This window comes from Nematolebias whitei, chromosome 11 (genome assembly GCF_014905685.2).
Source record: "Nematolebias whitei isolate Nwh7 chromosome 11, NemWhi1, whole genome shotgun sequence".
NCBI classification, from domain to species: Eukaryota; Metazoa; Chordata; class Actinopteri; order Cyprinodontiformes; family Rivulidae; genus Nematolebias; species Nematolebias whitei.
The window spans coordinates 49,179,246-49,187,949 of NC_056508.1; positions in this window are offsets into that span (position 1 = coordinate 49,179,246).

Sequence of the window (8,704 nt, forward strand, 5' to 3'; positions counted from 1 at the left end):
ACCTTTAGACAACGCTGCAGGAAAGCAGAACGCAGATGGAAGAAAGACAGGCTTCATGTGTCCCAGGACATACTGAGAGACTGTCTTCATGAATATCAAAAAGCTGTTCAGCAGGCCAAATCACAATATCTTTCCAATTTAATTTATACCAGTTGTAACCGGCCAAGGGTTTTATTTAATACCATTCAGTCTGTCATTAATCCCTCCATCAATGTTCTGAAAACTGCTACACAGTCTACCTGTGATGGTTTTCTTGATTACTTTGTGAACAAAATAGACTCTATCAAGCAGAACATTGTCAGTACATATAATGCTGTTCATTATGTGCTCCCTCAATAACCTCTGCTGTGTTTGATCAGTTCCACCTGGTCTCACTACCTCACCTCGTTAAGGTGGTTCAGCAGATGAAACCTACAAACTGTACCCTGGACATCATTCCCTCTAAGATGTTCAAGCAGTCCTTGGATGTTATTGGTCCTTGTCTTCTGACATTTATTAATAGCTGTCTAAGTTCAGGTTATGTCCCGTCTGTTTTCAAACATGCTGTGGTCAGGCCTCTTCTTAAAAAACCGGGTTTAGATCCTACAGCTTTTTCTAATTTTAGGCCAATTTCACGCTTGTCATTTTTATCCAGAGTTCTGGAAAAGGTTGTTTTCATTCAGTTGCAATCTTTTTTAGAACACAACAACTTGTTTGAAAAATTTCAATCTGGCTTCAGACCCCGCCATAGCACTGAATCTGCACTACTCAAAGTACAGAATGATGTTCTTTTGTCCCTTGATGCCAAAAAACCTGTTCTGCTGGTGATGTTGGACCTCTCAGCAGCTTTTGATACTGTAGACCATCAGGTCCTGATCACTCGTTTGGCTCAGCAGGTTGGCCTTCAGGGAGTTGTGCTCGAGTGGTTTAAGTCCTATTTAACAGACAGAACTTTCTCTGTTATGATTGGTGATCTGTCCTCTTCTTCAGTCTCTTTGACCTCTGGCGTACCGCAGGGATCCATTCTGGGGCCTGTTCTCTTCTCACTTTACATGCTACCATTAGGACCCATCATTGCACGCCATAATCTGTCTTTTCATCTGTATGCAGATGATCTACAAATCTATCTGCCGGTCACTCCCAGTTCCTCTCTCAGTTTAAACTCTGTTGCCAGCTGCTTAAACGACATTAAGCACTGGCTGTCTCAGAATTTTCTCCACCTCAATAACGATAAAACTGAATGGATTTTATTTGGTGCGTCCAGTAATTCATGCAACATCTCTCCCAGTCTAGGTTTTCCGCTCCCCCACGCCAACCAGGTGGTAAAAAATCTAGGAGTGGAGCTCGACTGTAATTTAAAGTTAGATAAACAGATGAGTTCTGTTGTGAAAACCAGCTTCTTTCAGCTCCGTCTGCTTTCCAAAGTAAAATCACTCCTTAGCCGTAGTGATCTGGAGAAGGCCATCCATGCCTTTGTGAGCTCTAGGCTTGAATACTGTAACGCCTTATATGTCAGTATTAATCAATCTTCTATCTTCCGTTTACAGCTTGTACAAAACTCTGCTGCTCGCTTGTTGACTAACACACGTAAATATGAACACATCACTCCTGTCCTTTCTTCTTTGCACTGGTTCCCAGTTCAGTTTAGGATACAGTTCAAGCTGCTGCTGTTTGTTTTTAAAAGCTTTGAATGGCCTTGCACCACCTTATATTTCAGAACTTTTGAAAGTCCACCAGCCCAGCAGAGCTTTACTGTCTGCTGGTCAAAATCTGCTGGAGGTGCCTTGCTCAAGGTGCAAACAATGGGGGGACCGGTCCTTTTCTGTTGCAGGCCCAGCAGCCTGGAACACTCTTCCCTATGAGCTGTGTGCCATCTCTGATCTGGTTCTGTTCAAAGCCAAACTGAAAACATACTTATTTAAAAGGGCTTTTAATGTTTAACTTTTAGTAGTTTAGTATTTACCATTTATTTTATTTATTTAATCTCTTTTACCTTCTTTTATTCTCGCTGTGTTTTTAATTTGCACTGATTTATTGTGTTCTGTTTTTAATCTTGTTTTGTCTTGTGAAGCACCTTGGTCAATGCAAGGCATTGTTGGAAGGTGCTATAGAAATAAAGTTTATTATTATCCATCCATCCATCCATCCATCCATCCATCCATTTTCTTTACTCGCTTATTCCATTTTGGGTCATGGGGGTCGCTGGTGCCCATGTCCAGCAATCACTGTGCGAGGGGCGGGGTACACCCTGGACGGGTCGCAAGTCCATCACAGGGACACATAGAGACAAACGAGACAAACAACCATTCACTCTCTCACTCACACCTAGGGACAATTTAGAGTTACCAATCAGCCTAACATGCATGTTTTTGGACTGTGGGAGGAAACCGGAGTACCCGGAGAAAACCCACGCATGCACGGAGAGAACATGCAAACTCCACCCAGAAAGGCCCCTGGACCGGGGTTTGAACCAGGGACCTGCTCGCTGAGAGGCAGCAGCTCTACCAGTTGCGCCACCGTGCTGCCCTAAGTTTATTATTATTATTTCAAACCTAGCAGGACTCTCAGACAGAGACTGGTCCACCCTAAGGACAAAACACCCATATACAAACAGAGTGGTGTAGTGTATATGGTCCAGTGCAGCGAGGACTGTCCAGACCTCTACATTGGAGAAACTAAACAGCCTCTTCACAGACGCATGGCTCAACACAGGTGATCCAGCTCTTCAGGACAAGATTCAGCTGTTCACCTCCACCTCACAGATAAGGGACACTCTTTTGAGGACCAAAATGTGCACATTTTGGACCGAGAACACAGATGGTTTGAGAGGGGGGTGAAGGAAGCAATTTATGTAAAAAGAGAAAAACTGTCTCTTAACAAAGGAGGAGGCCTCAGATTTCCACTTTCAAAAACGTATAATGCAACTTTAAGACTGATTCCCAGCCAGTTTTCACACTTGATGGGAACAGAGGGACCTCGTCTGTGAATGAGAGTAACAAAGACCTTAAGAAACCCCTACTGTTAAGGTGTTGAGGTGTGAATTGTCAAATCTACATACAGGTCCTTCTCAAAAAATGAGCATATTGTGATAAAGGTCATTATTTTCCATAATGTAATGATAAAAATGAAACTTTCATATATTTCAGATTCATTGCACACCAACTGAAATATTTCACGTCTTTAATTGTTTTAATACTGATGATTATGGCATACAGCTCATGAAAACCCAAAATGCCTGTCCCAAAAAATGAGCATATCATGAAAAGGTTCTCTAAACAAGCTATTAACCTAACCATCTGAATCAACGACGTAACTCTAAACACCTGCAAAAGATTCCTGAGGCTTTTAAAAACTCCCAGCCTTGTTCATTACTCAAAACCACAATCATGGGTAAGACTGCCGACCTGACTGCTGTCCAGAAGGCCATCATTGACACCCTCAAGCAAGAGGGTAAGACACAGAAAGAAATTGCTGAACCAATAGGCTGTTCCCAGAGTGCTGTATCAAGGCACCTCAGTGGGAAGTCTGTGGGAAGGGAAAAGTGTGGCAGAAAACGCTGCACAACGAGAAGAGGTGACCGGACCCTGAGGAGGATTGTGGAGAAGGGCTGATTCCAGACCTTGGGGGACCTGCAGAAGCAGTGGACTGAGTCTGGAGTAGAAACATCCAGAGCCACCGTGCACAGGCATGTGCAGGAAATGGGCTACAGGTGCCGCATTCCCCAGGTCAAGCCCCTTTTGAACCAGAAACAGCGGCAGAAGCGCCTGACCTGGGCTACAGAGAAGCAGCACTGGACTGTTGCTCAGTGGTCCAAAGTACTTTTTTCGGATGAAAGCAAATTTTGCATGTCATTCGGAAATCAAGGTGCCAGAGTCTGGAGGAAGACTGGGGAGAAGGAAATGCCAAAATGCCAGAAGTCCAGTGTGAAGCACCCACAGTCAGTGATGGTCTGGGGTGCCATGTCAGCTGCTGGTGTTGGTCCACTGTGTTTTATCAAGGGCAGGGTCAATGCAGCTAGCTATCAGGAGATTTTGGAGCACTTCATGCTTCCATCTGCTGAAAAGCTTTATGGAGATGAAGATTTCATTTTTCAGCACGACCTGGCACCTGCTCACAGTGCCAAAACCACTGGTAAATGGTTTACTGACCATGGTATTACTGTGCTCAATTGGCCTGCCAACTCTCCTGACCTGAACCCCATAGAGAACCTGTGGGATATTGTGAAGAGAAAGTTGAGAGAACAAGACCCAACACTCTGGATGAGCTTAAGGCCGCTATCGAAGCATCCTGGGCCTCCATAACACCTCAGCAGTGCCACAGGCTGATTGCCTCCATGCCACGCCGCATTGAAGCAGTCATTCATGCAAAAGGATTCCCGACCAAGTATTGAGTGCATAACTGAACATGATTATTTGAAGGTTGGCGTTTTTTGTATTAAAAACACTTGTCTTTCATTGGTGGGATGAAATATGCTCATTTTTTGGGACAGGCATTTTGGGTTTTCATGAGCTGTATGCCATAATCATCAGTATTAAAACAATTAAAGACCTGAAATATTTCAGTTGGTGTGCAATGAATCTGAAATATATGAAAGTTTCATTTTTATCATTACATTATGGAAAATAATGACCTTTATCACAATATGCTCATTTTTGAGAAGGACCTGTATATGTGTGTGTCTAATCTCACTCAGCCTTATAATCTCAATCCCTCACTCTCTGCTCTTTGAATTGAGAAAGCTCCTCGGATGAGGAGCGAAACGTCTTCTGTTACAAATAAAGTCCAGTTGTTTTTGTATTGAACATTTTTTGAATTTATCATGTCCTGGATGACTGAGAAGCTTCACCAGTCCTTCTTGGTAGTCCTGCTCTGACCTTTCTTGTAGATGGAGTCCGAGTTCACACACGCACGCACGCACGCACGCACGCACACACACACACACACACACAATATTTAAAGACGTGTGAACCACAGCAAGGAGGTGATAGCTGTTAATTATATCAATGCTGAGTCTTTTGTGTGTGTGTGTTTCACTCTGTGCGTGTGTTTTAGTATCAAAGTGTTTATCAATATTTAATGTGGGCAGTGATCAGTATTCAGTTTGTGGCAGTTTAGAACTGAAACTCAAACAAAAACAAAAAGACTCAACAGTAGAATTCAAATTCAATTCAAAAATACTTTATTAATCCCAGAGGGAAATTAAATGTTGTTGTAACTCATCATCCTGGTTTCATTAAAGAGTTCTTCTAGATGCTGATGCTGTGGCAGGAAGGATCTCTTGTAGCGTCTGTCCTGCATCAGATCTGAAGAAGCCTCTGACTGAAGACACTCTGTTGTTGTATGACAGTCTGATGAAGAGGATGCTGAGGGTTGTCTATAATGTTCTTCATTTGATGAAGAACCCTTCTTTGAACAATCATCTCCAAAGGTTCTAGAGGAGTCCCCAGAACTGAGCCAGCCTTCTTTATGAGCTTGTTGATCTTTTTTAAGTCTCTTGCTCTGGTGCTGCTCCCCCAGCAGATGGTGCAGAAGAGACAGCGCTCTCTACAACAGACTTATAGAAGATATGCAGCATCTTGCTGCAAACACTGAAGGACTTCAGCTTCCTCAACAAGTACAGTCTGCTCTGTCCCTTCTTGTTAGAAGACAACAGAGGAACGTTTTCTAATGTACGTCTTTTGTCTTACTCTGTTTTTTCTGAATTCTCAGAATTCTTAATTGACTTACTACTAAATTCTGATAAAGTTATAATAGGAGATTTCAATATTTTTGTACATGCTGAAAGTGATAGCGCAAGCATAGCCTTTAAAAACTTAATAGTCAGTTGGTTTTACCCAAAATGTCCGAACATGTACTAACTCTCATCATCACACTCTTGACCTGGTTCTGACTTATGGTATAAAGGTTAAGGACTTAGTAATACATCTGCAAAATCCTGTTATGTCTGGCCATTTTTTAATAACCTTTGAGTTTACATTAAGTGACTACACTGTCACTGAGAGTACATTTCATCTTAGCAGGTGTTTATCAGAATATGTAGGATCTGGACCGGGTCCGTCCCTGAAACTGGTCCGACTCCCCACCTCCGGCGTCTTATTACCAGAAGAAGAGAAAACTTGCTGTAACTCAAATAAATCAAGAGATAAAATTTCCGTTTACCTATTTAATGGTCATCAGGCAGGAAAAAGTTACAGGTTCAGCGCTGAGGTGTCCGTCCAACTCGTCTAACTCAGCAGTGGAAGCGGAAGCCCCATGTTACAGAACACCCCAGCTTATATTGGCCCTTGGCTCTCCCTCCACATCCAGGAGCACAGCCTATCAGTGTATCAGTGGGGTGACTACGTGTGACATCATTGGTCTTATCTGTTTCTGATGGTGGATAATGGGGCGATGTACAACTCTAAGGCCTTATTTACACGGACACAATGGGGGAAACGTAGGTTTTTTTCGTATGTTAATTAGAGGAAAAGATCCGTGCTGACACGGACGGATTTTGTGTTGACATGCATCCGAAGGAATCCCCCCCCCCCCACCCTCCAGAATCTGCTGTAGTTACCATGCCAGGTCATTAGATGGCGCTGTGAAATTTGTACCTTCACCTAATGCGCATGCGGCACGCGCCTTTCCTGTGAGCTAAAAAGCTCAGCTAACAACAATTTAACAACAAGTAAAAGCTGGATTTTGGCTGGATTGTGGATAAGAGTCGACAGATTTGACGCCAAGCAGGACCGCTTAGTCTAACAGCTCCACACCGGTCGCTGAGTGGACCAGAACCGAGTTGACGATGTCGAACTTTACTCCGTGATAATCAGTAGCTGTTTTACAGCAGGTAAATCAAATGTTCTTAATAATGTTAGTTTGTGTTTACTTCGGTTACAAAACAACCAACTGAGTTTTTATTTTTTCCTGAAAGAAGAAGAAGAAGCTGTCCTCCCACCAGGCGGACCGGTTCTGAACGAGGCTCGGCCCAGGTGCAGTGCAGGAGGACGTCGAAGAGAGAGACAGATATTGGATGAACTATTTATTTAAAATTCCCCTCAGTTCTTTTATTCAATCCATTCAATGTTTTAAGCTGCATTAAACAAAGTAGTGACAGCCTGAACGAGCCAGATGAACAACGTGGGACTTCCATACCGGATGAAAACAAGAGTCCAGTTCATTAACGTAGTTAACATTTAACTTGTTTTAATAGTGTGTTCAGTTTAATTATCAGTGTTTGTGTGACATACAGTTTGTGGTGTTGAATAAATAAATAAAAATTAAACCTGATGTCTTCATTTTCAACTTTAGTGTTCACGTCCTGGGCCGAGGAACTTCCGGGAAGATGGCGCCGCTGTGCATGGCCTGCCCTCCACCTCTGTCTGCAGTGATTGTGTTTTTTCTGTTTTTGTCATTTTTCACCTATAACATTGACTCACTGCTGGTTTATGAACGTCATCAACTCCTAAATCTCAGACTATCTGCCACCAGTCTCACTTTGTTTGATCATAATTATTGTAAATCTCGACCCCCTCTTGGACTCCCACCTCTGCTTGAAGACGTTCCAGTTTACCTCCGCCGTGGTATCCTGCCCGCTCGAAGACATCGCTCCAGGCGCCGTGGAAAACGGGCTGGACGTCTTGTGAGGATCAAAGCCTGCGGGGCTGCTGTTGCGGCTTCCTCTTCAACCGAGGACCACATCTTAAATCACTTGTCCTGGCGCTGCGCCGATCCACCTGAGTCCTTCCCGGTCCCACGGGTCAGGTCGCACTTCCACAGCAGACCTGTTCGCCGCGGCTGGGCGTCCGGTCTTTGGAGTCGCGGGTCGAACTCCACAAATCTGAGACTGCTGGTCTGAACTTCATGGACATCTTCTCCTGCTGTGATTCCTACAAGGATTGCCCTGATAAACGCGAGATCTCTGGCTAATAAAACGTTCATCTTGAAGGACATTTTCTCCTCCACCGGTCTGGACTTCTTCTGCGTGACTGAGACGTGGCTCTCCTGTGGTGAGTTCATGGCCCTGTCGGAAATTTTACTACCGGACTATTCTTATTTTAATGCTCCGAGAACATCAGGCAAAGGTGGTGGATTATTAACTATTTTCAAAAAACTATGGAAATGATGATGAAAATAAATTGATACATACGACAAAACATCTGAATGTGTTTACTTTTCAGAAGAATGACAACAAGTAGGATTTTTTTTAAATACAGGAGAGAACATAGCTGGCCCAGGAGCAAAACATCATCTTTGTACTTATTTGTTGAACACAATTTCAGTACAAGAATCATAATGCATCTCTTTTATATAGCATCATCATACTCTAATCGTGTCAGTGGAGTGTAATTTTCTTGGTTTAACCTTGACAGGTGAAGGTTGATTAAAACACCTGTAAATGCTTTCATCATCATTGTTTTCAAAAGTGGGAGGACACGTGGTGAAAGTGCAGAAAAAGAGGTCGAGTACTACCAGGATGGGGGTGCAAATCTTCAGCAGCAGATGCCACCACGGTCTATATGTGAGCCATGAAAGAAGGTCAAAGGGTTGTGCTCCTGATGTTGTACTGTCCACATACCGTTTCAGCTGTTCTAGGTCGTTCAGGGCATCATGGATGTCTCCACCAGTTCCAGTTTCATCTGGGATGTAGGTGCAGCATGTGGTTCCTATAATCTTACATACCCCTCCTTGTGAGGCAGTGAGCAGGTCCAAGATGACGCGGTTCTGGATGATCATGTCTCTCATT